This window comes from Mesocricetus auratus, unplaced genomic scaffold (genome assembly GCF_017639785.1).
Source record: "Mesocricetus auratus isolate SY011 unplaced genomic scaffold, BCM_Maur_2.0 Super-Scaffold_100018, whole genome shotgun sequence".
NCBI lineage: Eukaryota > Metazoa > Chordata > Mammalia > Rodentia > Cricetidae > Mesocricetus > Mesocricetus auratus.
Window position 1 is genome coordinate 28,381,933 of NW_024429199.1, and position 13,994 is coordinate 28,395,926.

Below are 13,994 nucleotides of genomic sequence, written 5' to 3' on the forward strand. Positions count from 1 at the left end.
TGCTTCTTACAATACCCCTATTGCTTGCCCAGATCTGCACCTACAGTGGCTCCGCTTTTTACAATACCCCTATTGCTTTGCTTGCCAAAATTATGTACATAAAAAGAAAACTGTCCTAAAGCCCGGCATGCTCAGCTAGCTAAGGCTGCTGGAGTGCCTGCAAGCACCTGTGTGAACAATAAACCTCTTGCAGTTTGCATCCAACTGGCTGGTTATTGAGCTCGGGACGTCACGAGGTATTCAGCCTGATAACTTCAGGAAGTAGGATGAGGATGTGAACCCTCAAAACCTGACCCTGCTGCAGTGATGTACTTTCCACACCAACCTGCAATCCCTGATGGTTCTGTAGCTTAGCCAAATAGTGCCACCGCCTGGGGACCAAGCATTCAAACGCCTGCACCTATGGGGGACATTTCTCATTCAAACCACTAGAGAGTAATTATTGATAGTGTTAGTAACTGCAAAACTAAGGGGTGGCAATCAGTGCTGTGTATCTTGTTCATCACATTAACTAGTCCAGTTGTTCTGAAGCTCTGGTATTATAGCACGTTAATTAGGGAAACAAGGACAGAGGAAGGTCATGGACAAGCATTTCTTTGATTCCTCAGAACCCCATGGTCCTAAAAAAGAGTAATTTGGGAAGGAGTCTGAGATGACTGAATATTTTAGAGAGCTTAGTGGAGATGATAAGGTTACTATAGGCCTGCACAGGATGTCTGAAAGGTCATTTCATTTTGTGCATGGATTATAGCAACTATGACTGTCTCCAGTGGTGGAGAAACACTGGGATAAGTATGTGCTTTTGATGGATAATATATAAGAACATAAATTATTAATAATTACCTCTCCTTTCATAATGTGAACATATGTTGAGTGTGAGGATAGTTTTTTGGTGATGCCAGAGTTGACAAATGCCATTAATATGTTCCCACTTTTTTCTAGTCCCTTTCATTTATTGAAATGTTTATCATGCGTTTTTCTTACCTATCATCTTTCTCTCTTCCATTTTTTCTCCTTCCTTTCTGTTGCATCAACTTTCTGATCATCAGCTTACAGTAAAAGCTCCAAGATAAGCTTTTGTGTGACACTATTCCTGGAGAGACAGGAGTAAGCCCATACTCACCCCAGATAGGGAACCAGTGACAACCAAAATACAGATAACATCAAAATTCAACTTAGCAAACCTGTGAATTTTATTGGATTCACAGGAGAAGTGATGCAAAGCCAAAAGCCCACCCCAGGATAGGTGAGACAGTTCACAAAATTTGGAAACCTAGAACATATGGTACAGTAGACAGGCAGTTCAACAGGTTGGAGAGTATTCGTTTCACGTAGTTAAGTTGGTATGAGTCCCTTTCAGACATCTCAACTGGTTTCTGTTTCTTTTAGTCTGCTTGCTTTGTCTGAGAGTGTCTCTCAGCTATCCTTACTTGTATATGCTTGGGGATGGAAGGGCCTAGTGAATCTGTGTTGGAAGGTTTTTGCTCACTTGTAGGGGTTACAGTCCCCCCATGGCCTGGCAGCTTATCTGAATTGTTCAGCAACACGAGGCTCCCTCCCCAGCAAAGCTTTCTGCCTCTACCTGCCCTTATCTGGAGACTCCCTGGGCCTGGGCCCTTACTAAAAGCTGTCTCTAAACCAGATGCCTGTCTCTAAGCCAGACGCTTGACTTACCTTTAACTTGAATCCTGGCATAGATTCCTGCTAGAAGCCTTCTTTTCTTCACATACTAGGAGCCTTATGATACGAACATGCCACTTAATGCAAATTAACGTTTGTCCCCAGGCTCCCCTATCCTATATATTCCTCATACTCTGGAATAAGTTGAGCTGATTCATGGAAGTCTGTCTCCCAGAGGGCTGTCTCTGTTCATGCTCATGGGCCATGTACAAAAATTACTGTCGCCCCTTCTGCCACTTTCCCCTCTTGAGCTGGTGGCCAACAGGCCAAGAGAGAAAGAGGACCCCCCTCCCCAAATCTGTTCCTGAAGCTTTTAAGTTTGCCTTCCGTTCTCAAGGAACTTCCTTGCAGGGTGGAATGTTTCACCTCCCTTAGAACAGTGGTTCTCAACCTTCCTAATGCTGTGACCCTTTAATAAAATTCCTCATGTTGTTGTAACCCCCAACCATGAAATTATTTTATTGCTACTTCATATCCGCAATTTTTATACTGTTAGGAATCTTAATGTAAGTATTTGATACGCATGATATTAGATATGTGACCCCAAGGGGTTGTGACAGGCTAAGAACTGTAGAATATTCTGTTGTTTTACCTCTCTGTAAATATCACACATCTCAAGGAGCTTCATTCTTAGAACATCCTGTTGTTGGCCCTCCCTCTCATCAACATATAGCCTTAAAATATCCTATTTCTTCACCTCCCCGTTAATATCCTCGTTTTAAGACGCTTCTTTCCATAATGGAAGGAGTTAATATCAAGAGAAAATTGCTGCACAATACAAAGCCAGATGTGAGTTGGACAGAAAGTTTTAAGAAATTAGTTAAAATTTAAAAGTAAGATCAATGGAATTAGAGTACAAAAATATATCCATGCATACTTACTTTGTCAGTAGGGTTTTTAAAGAAGCAGGAAGAGTAGCATTAAGTAGATGAAGGATATATAACAAATAGTGCTGCAACTATTTAATATCTATAAACCCAGAAATTAAAATCCAATGCTGGATCCATATACAATACTTAAAGTAAAATAAGTGAAAGCAAATGATATATTGGTACAAATGTAAAGCCCTCAAATAAATAAAATTAGACTTTATTAAAATTAATTTCCCAAAAGATGCTGACAAGAGAATGAAGACAGACTGGAAGAGAATTTGATCTAGAGTAGCAAATAATTCCCAACATATATTAATAGACAAGATGACACATTTAAAGGTGATGGTAGAAAGTATTTAAGTTTACCAAAATGAAATCAATTACAGACATGAAGTTCTAGACATAATTAGTCACCAGGGAAATGCAATTTAAAGCATAGTGAAATAACTCGTATACCTTGCACTCTCTAAAAAGTCTAAGAATACCAAGTACAGGCAAAGATGTAAAGTAATTGGAGTGCTAGAGTACTGTTAATGGGGCACAGCTCTACAGTTAGGCCTCACCTGTGTTCTATTTTACCCATAGATTTAGTCAAGAAAAAATGCAAGTGTTTCTAGCAACTTTGTAGTAATCCCAAGCAGAAATCACACAAGTATTCATCTACAGAAGAATGAACAAACATAATATCCATAACATAGAGCAGCACCAAGCAACAAAAAGGAACAAGTTCTTGGTCAACAATGTGAATGAATCCAGAAGTAGTAAAACAAAGTTGTTGAATTAAATGGGAGGGAAAACATTTGCCAGAAATCCTAGGAACTTAGGTAGGCTCTGTTTTTTTTTTTTTTTTTTTTTTTGTCGGTTTGTTTGTTTATACCATTTCTTATGTCTTGATAACTAAGCAGGAAATCATCTTTAAAAAACTGTCTAAAGGCCATCAAAATGGCACAGCTGACAGAACTACTGGCTGTCAAGCCTGATGACCTGAATTCAGTCCTCTGATCTCCACAAACACATATGCACACTCAGATATAACATATTTTAAAATGCATCGTAAGTGAAGATTTTGCAAGAAAGCCATTATGGTCCTACAAGTAGAGGGATCACACATGAAAACAGTCACTATACATCACTGTTTTAAATTAAATTTAAATAGGTTTTTTGTTCCTTTGGTTGGTTGGTTTTTCAAAACAGGATTTCTCTGTGTAATAGCTCTGGCTGTCCTGGAACTTACTCTATAGACCAGGTTGGCTTAGAGCTCACAGAAATCCACCTGCCTCTGCCTCTCAAGTGCTGGGAATAAAGATGTGCACCACTACTGCCCAACTAAATTCAAATATTTATGGTAATTTATTCTACTCCATGGAGCAATTGACACGTAATAATTTCCTAAGTTTTGACAGATGCATATATTTGTGAAACCATCACCACAGAGATGACTGGTTACAGTGAGCCCCAAGAATTTTTCTCATCCCCATTAATGTTCTATCTCCAGGCAACTACTCATCTGTCATTACAGGTGCTTGATGAGTTTTACATAAATGGAATCCTGTGTTTTGATTTATTCATTCAAAGCATCCTACTGAGTCACTGAGAGTATTTCATACTTCTCTTTCTTTGGTTATTAAATTTCATTGTTGAAATGACAAGCATAACTGACTTGTCAACAAGTTTGGAAACAAGCATGGCTAACTGATAAAGACACAGGCTTTTTGTAGCTATTTCCTCCAAATTGAAGGAGTAGGAAGATTCTTTAAGACTCAAGAAGTAAATAAGACATGCAAGGTTCAGGAAATTCCTGAAACTTAATAGGTTGACAAATTCCCTCTCGAAGGTTATGAAAAACAGTCGCCAAGAAGAGGAGATGTTAGGACCAGCTAAACTACCTGCAAGTGGTACAAGGAGTTCCAAAGATGCAGCTCCAAGGATGTAACACTCATGGGTTATCACCCATGCTTTTATCAGTGATGTATCTGCTTTTGAATCACTCATGCTACCCCAAGTAACCAACTTTTCACCATTGCTCCTGAAAGTAGCACCAAAAAATCCTCACTAGTTGAATAACCTAGACTTGGGTAGAATTGTTTCTTTGGTATGTTGTTGCTACCCTATCTTGAGATGAATAGATATTTGCTCATATCTTCCCAGAAAGAATCATAAAACATAGGCAAAAATGGATTTAACTTGCTATGAGAAATAGACCTGTGGAATTATGAAAACATAATTTAGTTGTTCCCTTTATTTATCTTTTAGAGAATAAAATAAATAGCAAATGGTTCAGATACCTCTGTTCCTTGGTTTAAACATCTGTGTTTCTTTCCTGTTATTCTTTTCGCATGTCCCACTCAACAATCCAAATGCAATTCAATTCATTATATAAATAATACTATCTGCAGTTCTGAGAGTTAAAATACACCATTATAACTTTTCAGAATACTTATCATTTTCAGTGTCTTTAAAAACATTTCCTGAATGTTTGTTGGATACTAGTCTTGACATGGCTGAATTCTTTGAAAAGATTCCAAGATTTCCAGAGGTGTATAGAGTTAACATAGTTCTTGCTGTGGATTACTGTGCTCATCTGTGATCTTCCTTTCTGAAAGAAAATTTTAATTAGATTCATTTAAAAAACCTATTTGAATGTCTAACCAAAATTTTACTTATAAGATTTGTACTTTTAGGTTAAGAAGAATTTTCTGACTGAAAGAAATATTTGATTTCTGACATGTCTCTAAATTACCTTCGGTTGGGTTTGTTCAAACATTTGTAACACTTTCTGTGCAGAGAAGTAGGAGCTTTGTGAAGAGTGATGCTGGAATCTCCGTTATTTTCCAGATGTCTTTAATCTGGTTTTCTATGTTGGTACAGCATGAGCTGTGAAGAATATACAAATGTTCTTTTGAAATTGAGGTTAGAACATTGAGCATTCATATGGTATTCCATGTAATAAATATCAATGTTTTACTCTAGGTTTCACAGTAAAAATGTTGCAGTGGCGGCATATTATGTTGCTGAAAAACTATGATCTGTTTTAAACCTGATACTTGTAATGTTGTGTATTTGAATTGCATTTGTTAAAAGTAAATATCACTTACAAGTCATCTTACACTGAGTGAGAATGTATATTCAAAGCTGCTTAGCATCAAAATTCAGAAGTGACAATTTTTTTCTAAGAATAATTGTTAAAATAGCCAAACTGATTTTTTATTAGCATTGCTTCTATTTTAAAGTTGGAGCAAATACTTTAGCAGCAAGTTTTGATTTATATATAATTTTTAAATAACAAAAACTGAAGATTTTAGAACTATTAGATATCAAAGAAAGGAAATCAGAAAGGTCTTGAAATGAATGTAATTCTCAGCTTGTTTAGGGTTGTCTCTTGAAAATATAGACTTCCAGATCAGTTTTCTGTTTGGCTCAAAGAAGTATATTTTACTCCTTCAAAGACAATAAAATAATCTCTCTGTATCATAGGGCATTGGTTCCAGAACTCCTTGTGGATATCCAGATCCACAGATGCTTATGTTCTTACAAAACCACATAATATGGCCTGTGATCAACATGCTCCTTCTGCATGTTTTACATATGTATTTTATTATTTAAATTATGTGTATGAGTATGCACTGTGTTTAGCATGACTTGGACTGGGGTAATGAAGAAAGGGATAGATATACAGGCATGTATGTAATAAACATGCTGAGTTCCCAGTTTGCATTCTGGTATGTCAACAAAAGAACATGCAAGAGAAAGTTAGCTAGACTCAGTAGGAAGTCTGTGAAGAACAATCCTTTCTGACAAAGCCTTCTGTAATCGATGTTTGAATATTGACAGCATATACAAAAGCTAGCAACTACAGATTCTTGCTCCAGAAAATCTTCGGTTGCTCTCATCCTGGAGGCTTTGTCAATTCTCTGAGCCTGACCCAGGGAAGATTTTTCCAATACCCGTGAGGAATTGGGGTCCTTGTCACATTTACTTAGAGCTTTGGTTGCCTGTCCTATGGAGCTGGAGTCACAGGATTGTGAGCATCTGATGTGGGTTCTGGGAATGTTGGTCCTCCGCAGGAACAACAAGGACTCAACCACTGAGCAGTCTGTTCCCCTTCTTTCTGCATATTTACCATGCCCAGCACAAGTGCTGTGAAATAAAAGTCATTCTTTATTACTGAGGTAATAATAAGTAATAACAAGGGGAAAATCTATACTAGTTCAGTACAGACACATTGTTTTCCTGAATATTTTCAATATGTAGTTGGTTGAATCTGTGGATGTAAAATTATGGATATAGATGACTAACTGTACAGTCTTTGCAATTTTGGGGAGAGATTAGGCCACTTAAAAGTAGTGTGCAGAGCATGGGGGAGGGTCTAGGCCCTGCCCCGAATTATGACAGACTTTGGGGATCCCCCATGGAGGGCCTCATCCTCCCTGGGGAGTGGAGGGGAGATGGAGTCGGGGGCTCCTAGAGGGAAGGGGTGGAGGGGAGGGAGCTGGGATTGACATGTGAAGCAGGCTTGTTTCTAATTTAATTAAAAATAATGTTTTAAACAGTAGTGTGCAGAGAAGTTGTTACACTACTGCATCCAAATTCATGCATTCTTGTGAACTCTCATTCTGGTTGGAATAGACCTGTGTTTGCCCTGTCACATTGAGTTACCTGAGGCCTAGATGGTTGTCTGCAGTTCCTCGAAGGGGATCCACCAGGAAGCTTTCAGCTGTCCCATTCTTCAACCATAGCTGTCACTAGAGTGCAAAGCCCATTCTACCTACAGGAGGTGGGAGGTCATTTCTTAGAGTGGTTTACTCTTTCTGGAGGAGAAGAGCTCCACTAAGGGCAGTTATTTTCCACTGTACTGATTTCTCACAGCTGAGGCAATCAGTGCCTTTAGAATCTCCTTTTGGGAATTTCTTTTAGAAAATCTGGTGCCAAAATGGTAACTAAGAGGAAAGAAAATACCCGAATCATAAGACCTAACTACTATTCTTGGAGATTGGTAAAGATCTCTTTTTCTCTTACCAAGTTAAAATAGGTGGTATCTTGGTATTAGACAATAGTAAGAGTGCTTGCCTGTGTGTGTGTGTGTGTGTGTGTGTGTGTGTGTGTGTGTGTGTGTGTGTGTGTGTGCATGCACTGTGCACATGCCGGGTGTTCGTGAAGCCCAGAATCACTGGACCTGGAGTTACAGACAGTTGTGCCCTGCCATGTGGATGCTGGGAACTAAATGTGGCTCTTCTGGAATAATAGCAATGCCTTTAACTCCTGTCTTTTAACTACTAGGCCCATCCTTAGATTGTGTGATTTATAAATAAAAGGTATTGCTTATATTCCAGAGCTTAAATATAGGATCAAGCTGCCATCAGATGTGATAGCTGGTAAGGACCAGTTCTTCTCAGATGGCAGGAATGCACAAACTCCCATGGACCTCATTATGAAAGTCCTCATTCCACTCATGAAGGTTATGACTCTGTTTTCTAATAATATCCTGAAGGTCTCTTAATGCCATCAACATTGAGATTAAGTTCCAAAGTATGAATTTGAGGAAGACACAAATATTTAGATTCTGCATAGGGTTATCTTATTTAAGATTAAAGGAACTATGGAATATCAGAAAACACCTTAAAGATTGCTTTGTCAATCCTTACTATAACATATAGAAAGGAAACAAACACAGATCATGATTGTCCTAGAACACTTATGAAGGTATCCAGTTGTTTCAGACACTAGTAACCCTATGTGTGCAATCATAATACTAAATTTTTCTTACCGAATGGGGAAGAGCTTAATTTGGTCCTTATCTACCTTAGGAGAAATGTGAAGTTCATTAAGATCTGTGTCAAGCAGTATTTTAAACATAACTTCTCAATCTGTCTTCTACAAAGATTTGAGCATACCATTAACCTAGCTTTTAATAATATAATATTGTTACCTTTTAAAAGTTGTCCTTTTGGTGTCTATTGAACTTAATTCGAGGTCAGTTTTCCTTGTTGAGTGGTTCTGATAGATAACAGTGCTAATTGGATCATTTTCAACATAATAAAATAAATGAAGACTGGCTTTTGGTTTTTACTTCTTATTTATCTAACTAGGATCCTGGGAGACTTCTACAGTCAGGAGATACCTCTGATTGTTTAGTGTCAACAAATCTCATGTGTGCTGGGGTTTAAAGGCATAATAACCTTTGTATGTGTTAGGGGAATGTTCAGTCTTTTATGCTACTTCAGAACCTAGTTCCTTGCCAGGACCACCCTTCCCCATCTTTCACCGAGGCCAATTTTTGTCATACTCAACTTTAAGTTTTTGTTTCAGGGAGGCCCACTCATTGTTCATTCCAAACTTCCTTTACATCCCTATATGGTTTGGTTCTGGGATGCACATGCTCAGCAAAATACCACAGAAGGAAGTCATTTTCTGACTTCTCTTGCAGCTCTGGGGAACTAGTACATGCAAGGGTACTGGGCAGCTCCTTAAAGGGGTTCCTCAACTGAAAGGTGCCCCTTTGGGATTTCCCTTTTGCTCTTTAGTCCTATTAGAATAAGATTTGGATGGCATGGGCTCCAGAGGTTGTTCTGAAATGAGGGATGGATGTAAGGAAATGGTGCATAGCAGCAGCATCCCAGTTCTGGGGTGTCTACCTCTAGGCTTGCTAGAATATGAGCTAAACAACACACTGCATTCAATCTTTTCCTTTTGTGCTTCTCTTCCAAAGATCCACTCTCATCCTGTCTTCCATGACCTGTATCCTAGGCTTGCTGTCTAGCATCCGGTTGGAGTTGACCAAATGATGCACCTGACAGGGATCAATTGGAAGAGAGAATGATTATTTCCCCTACTTCCTATGATTGCATTATTTCTGTCAGGCCTGTCAGAAGCCCTGTTCCTCTGGTGGCCACTGTGCCTGCCCAGAGCCTCCTTCTCCAAGTCTTCAGGTCGTGTCCTTATGTCCATTCAGCCTGGGTAGGAGAGGCAATGGCTTCCTGCTGGTCAGCTCCAGGGAGCTTTGCCACTCTGCCTTTCTTTCTTTAGCATCATCTACATCTATAAATAGTGGCTTCTTCAAACTGTGTCTGGTTAACCCCCTTTCAATGCGTCATATGTGTCATGCTGAGGTCCCCTACTGATAGAGCTTTGTATTTAGGTTCTCTGTGTTGTGTGCTAAATTTAATCTTAACTGCGACAGACTACAGGAGCCAAGTGATTTGAAAAGTAACTATATTTAGACTTTAGATTTACACATAGTTCACAGAATGATCACTTTTTGAGTCTGATCTTTGTCTTAATTTTTCCTCTACAAAATAAATTTTCTTAAAGGCCTAATTCTCTTGTTTTAGGTGTCTCTCAAAGTTTCCTTCTTAATCTCTAACCTTATCTTATACTGATGTGACTAATTTCTTGCCAGAAATCCCCTTCTATCTGCTATCCTTTTTTTTAGTCAGTCAGAATGGGTTATTGAACTTTTAATGAGGACATTAAAATAACAGTAATGATGTGTATTAATGGTATAGACTCAGGCATAATGAGTTTAATTTTGATGTTTGTGCATATGACATAGGTGAAATTTACCCCTCTCTGTTACGCCATCACCCTGTGTCAGGCCCTAGAGTCCAGTGTAAGACAGTGTGCTGTTAGGACACTTAACTCATTTACTCGGGAAGTCAAACACCAGGCAGACCTTTGCTTGTGTGACCTGTTCTAAATGAACAACTGGCCACAACATATAATCCTCTTTTAGGAGACTTGGGAGAGGTATTGAGCAAACAGATGAATTAAAGGCTGAGTTTACAAACAGGTCATGATGAAAAAAGTATCTGGGTGAGTTCTCCTGGCAGGGGATGTGCATGAAAAGCCTTGGTGGGAGAAACTGAGTGTGATAGGTTTCTTTGGTATTAGGTAACTCCCATAATTTTGGAACAGAATAAAATGGCTACAATAAGACTGGGGTTGTATATCTAGAGGCCTGATGTATAGGGTTGATAAAACTTTTTAAATGATTTTAGACTTTAGCCAAAGGGTTATGGGAACATATGTGTGATAACCATAGGGCTGTACCATTCAGATGTCTAGTGATAGGGAATGAAATTAATCATCTCAGGGCCAAGTAGCTACTCAGAATCAAGCTGTTTGCTGTAAGGTTTGCACAGAAGCTGCAGCCATTGATGTTACCAAGGAGGCACATCCCTAGGAGACAAGACAACTCATTGGAAGGTCATCTTTATTGCAAGGGCTTCTCTGTGGCCTCATCTTATTTTCCAGTGATCTAGTGGAACTCTGGGTACTTTTACTCACCTTCCTTCCCTCTCTTCTTTACTGGGAACCAGTCTTGTGCCGTGGGTTGACTATTCTCCTGGCCTCTTCTGACTCCCTCTTCCTCTCCTCTTCCTGAGATCATTTTTCTAGTAGTGTCCTTGAATATTTATTTGTGTTTGACGTGTAGGATCTGGCTAATATATTTTAAGAGAGGCATTTTTAACTGGGGCATGGTAGATAGGTTGTCCCAAAGAGTAAGGGAAGGATGAAGCATGTCCTGTACAGTGTATTCGAAGGACTTCTATGCTTAGCTAACATGTTGACACAGCACGGAAAGATTGAGAGCAAGCAAAAGCAGCAGAGGCTTAAGATATCTTCCTTCTCTTTCATGGCCCCTTCTGTTTTTATGACACACAGAGAGAGAGAGAGAGAGAGAGAGAGAGAGGGAGAGGGAGAGGGAGAGGGAGAGGGAGAGGGAGAGGGAGAGGGAGAGGGAGAGAGAGAGAGGGAGAGGGAGAGGGAGAGGGAGAGAGGAGAGAGAGAGGAGAGAGAGAGAGAGAGATATTTAAATCTAGTGTCTGTATATAAAAGAAAAATGTGTGGTTTGTCTTTCTGAGTCTGACTTGTTTCATTTAACACAATGGCCTCCAAAATTGCATCCCTTTTCTTGCAAATGTCATCATCTCATTTTTATTTATAACTGTACCATATTTTCCTTCATTTATACTCTTTTTTTATTTGTGTCCTCTTATTCTTCACAGCTTGTTTTGTCTTGTTTTTAACTCCTTTCTGTTCACTTTAAACATAACCTGCTAGTTCCTCCATTATTCACTGGGGATAACCTTCAGTAAATAAAAGTCCTGTGACTCATCCAAGAGGTAAACTCAAGACCCCAATGAAAAGAGAATGGTAAGCCCACCAGTGGGGTAAGCCCAGAGTTCTTTAAGGTTAGAATCCTGTTGGGAATTCTATTTAGAAGGTGAGTCATCCAAAGATGGGCAGCAGTAGAGAGGAGGTCTGTTTTGGTGTTTGGAAGGGCTTTGGCTTCATGCCATTGGGAGGGAACCTATTAAGTCTGATATACTGTGGGGACCTGATGGCAAGGAACAATCATAAGCTAGGAAGTCTAAAAGTAACTGACATAGACCCTGATTGAGAGGTGACTTCATGGTGCATTCTCTGCTTGGGGGAGGGCTAAGTGTAAATACTAGAAAAGTTCAGGTGGTGGGAAGGTTGGGTAGCAAGGAATCATTAGTCAGGAGCTACCCCTTCTTTGATAGGGAAGGGGAACAATTGCTTTGAAAACTGCCTATCCTTGGGTCAGAGGTTAGCAAGCTGCTTGGGATGGTTTGAATGATAGTGGCCCCCATATTCTGTATCTTTGAACACTAGAGTTCCAGTTGGTGAAACTGTTTGGGAAGGATTATGAGGTGTGGCCTTGTTCCTGGAGGTGGGGCTTGATGTTTGAAAAGACTTGCACCATTCCCAGTGTGCTGTCTTGACCTCCTCCTTGTAGTTTAAGCTCTCAGCAGCCATTCCTTTGCTCTGCCAACACAGAATTCAACCCTCTGAAACTGTAAGCCCAATTAAATACGTTCTTTTGTAAGTTGCCTTAGCCGTGGTCTTACATCATAGCAATAGAAAAGTAACTAAGACACTGCTTGAACTACTCGGTAAGCCATCTGGTTTTCTACTAACAGGACTGAGAACTCTAAAGCTTGGGTTTATTATACAATCCTCACAGCATCCTTCCTCCTGTAGGAAAAGGATCAAAAAGCATGGAGACACATCCTCCAGTAGCAGATCTCAGCATTCACCTGTCACTCCCATACCCCAACACACTGGAGAGAGAACCCCCACCTTCAACTTCAGCCATATCTCTTTATACAAACTGAGGAGGCTCTGGAATGAATGACAGCCTGCTTGGTCCATAGGCTGAAAAGCTAAGGGTAGTCAGAAGTGACCCCTGGTATACTGCATCAGTTACTTTTCTCATCACTAAGACCAAATACCAAACTTAGGTGAGAAGAATTTTATTTTGGTTCATGGTTTGATGCCATGGTCCATTATGGCAGGGAGGTATGACTGCAGGTGTGAAGCTGCTTGCTTAAATCTGGGAGGTGAGGATACATAACCAGGAAAATGCAGGCATGCACCTGGGTCTCTCCTTTTTCCCTTTTTTTGTTCCAGTCCAGGGTGTTTGTACCCATCAAGGTTATCTCTCTTCATAGTTCTCTTTTCCTCACATGTATGCTCAAGATAGTCATTTAAGGACACCCAACAAAGTTCTGTGAAAATATTATAACTCTGATCTTTAAAGTGTGTCAGCCTGGGCCTCGGCATGTATGAAATTCAGCTTTGAGATGTTAGATGGAATTGGGGCAATAAAAAAGTTCTCATTTATTGTCCTGTCATACAAATGAATCTTTAAAAAAATTCTGACTCAAAGTCTTGCTTTTTATTACAGCTATTCTTTGCTCTAATGCTTTTCTTTCCCTGTGGCGAATAGAATTGCTATTAATATGTCAGCTTTTACACTCTTCTGGATGAACATAGAAAGGTATCCTTGCCTGAGTGAATTATGAATATTTGATAATTCCAGTAGTCAGGAAGAATTCAAGGAGAAATAATGAAAAGTTGATCTCCTTCTATTTCTCTATAAAAAAGATTTTATTTTAAATTATGTGTGTGTATCTGTGTGGGCACGAGTATGTGAGTCCCCTACAAGAGCAGTGTGCACTTGTAACTACCCATCTCTCCAGCCCCATCATTCTATTCTCTTGTTATTACTTTATTTTGTATTGATGGTCCTGGGAACTTAGCCTAGAGCCTCATGCATGCTAGTCAGGTACTTACCACCAAGTTTCTTTTCATATTTTAGTTCAAGACAGAGTTTCTCTGTGTAGACCAAACTGGCCTCCAAAATTACAAATCTGCTTGCCTCTGAGTGATGGGATTAAAGGCATATGGCACCATACCTGATTTAGTCTATTTCTTAATAGGTTGTTAATTAGGTGGTTTTGTGTATAACTAATAAATACTGAATATGTTAACAAGAAATTTGACAATGATTTATATTAGATTTTATGAACATGATAAAAGTATTGTCATGAATGCAGGGACAGATTAATAACTTATATGGGAGAAGAAGAAAATTTAAGAACCATTGTGGTATGTGTGTGTGGTAGAGAGAGAATT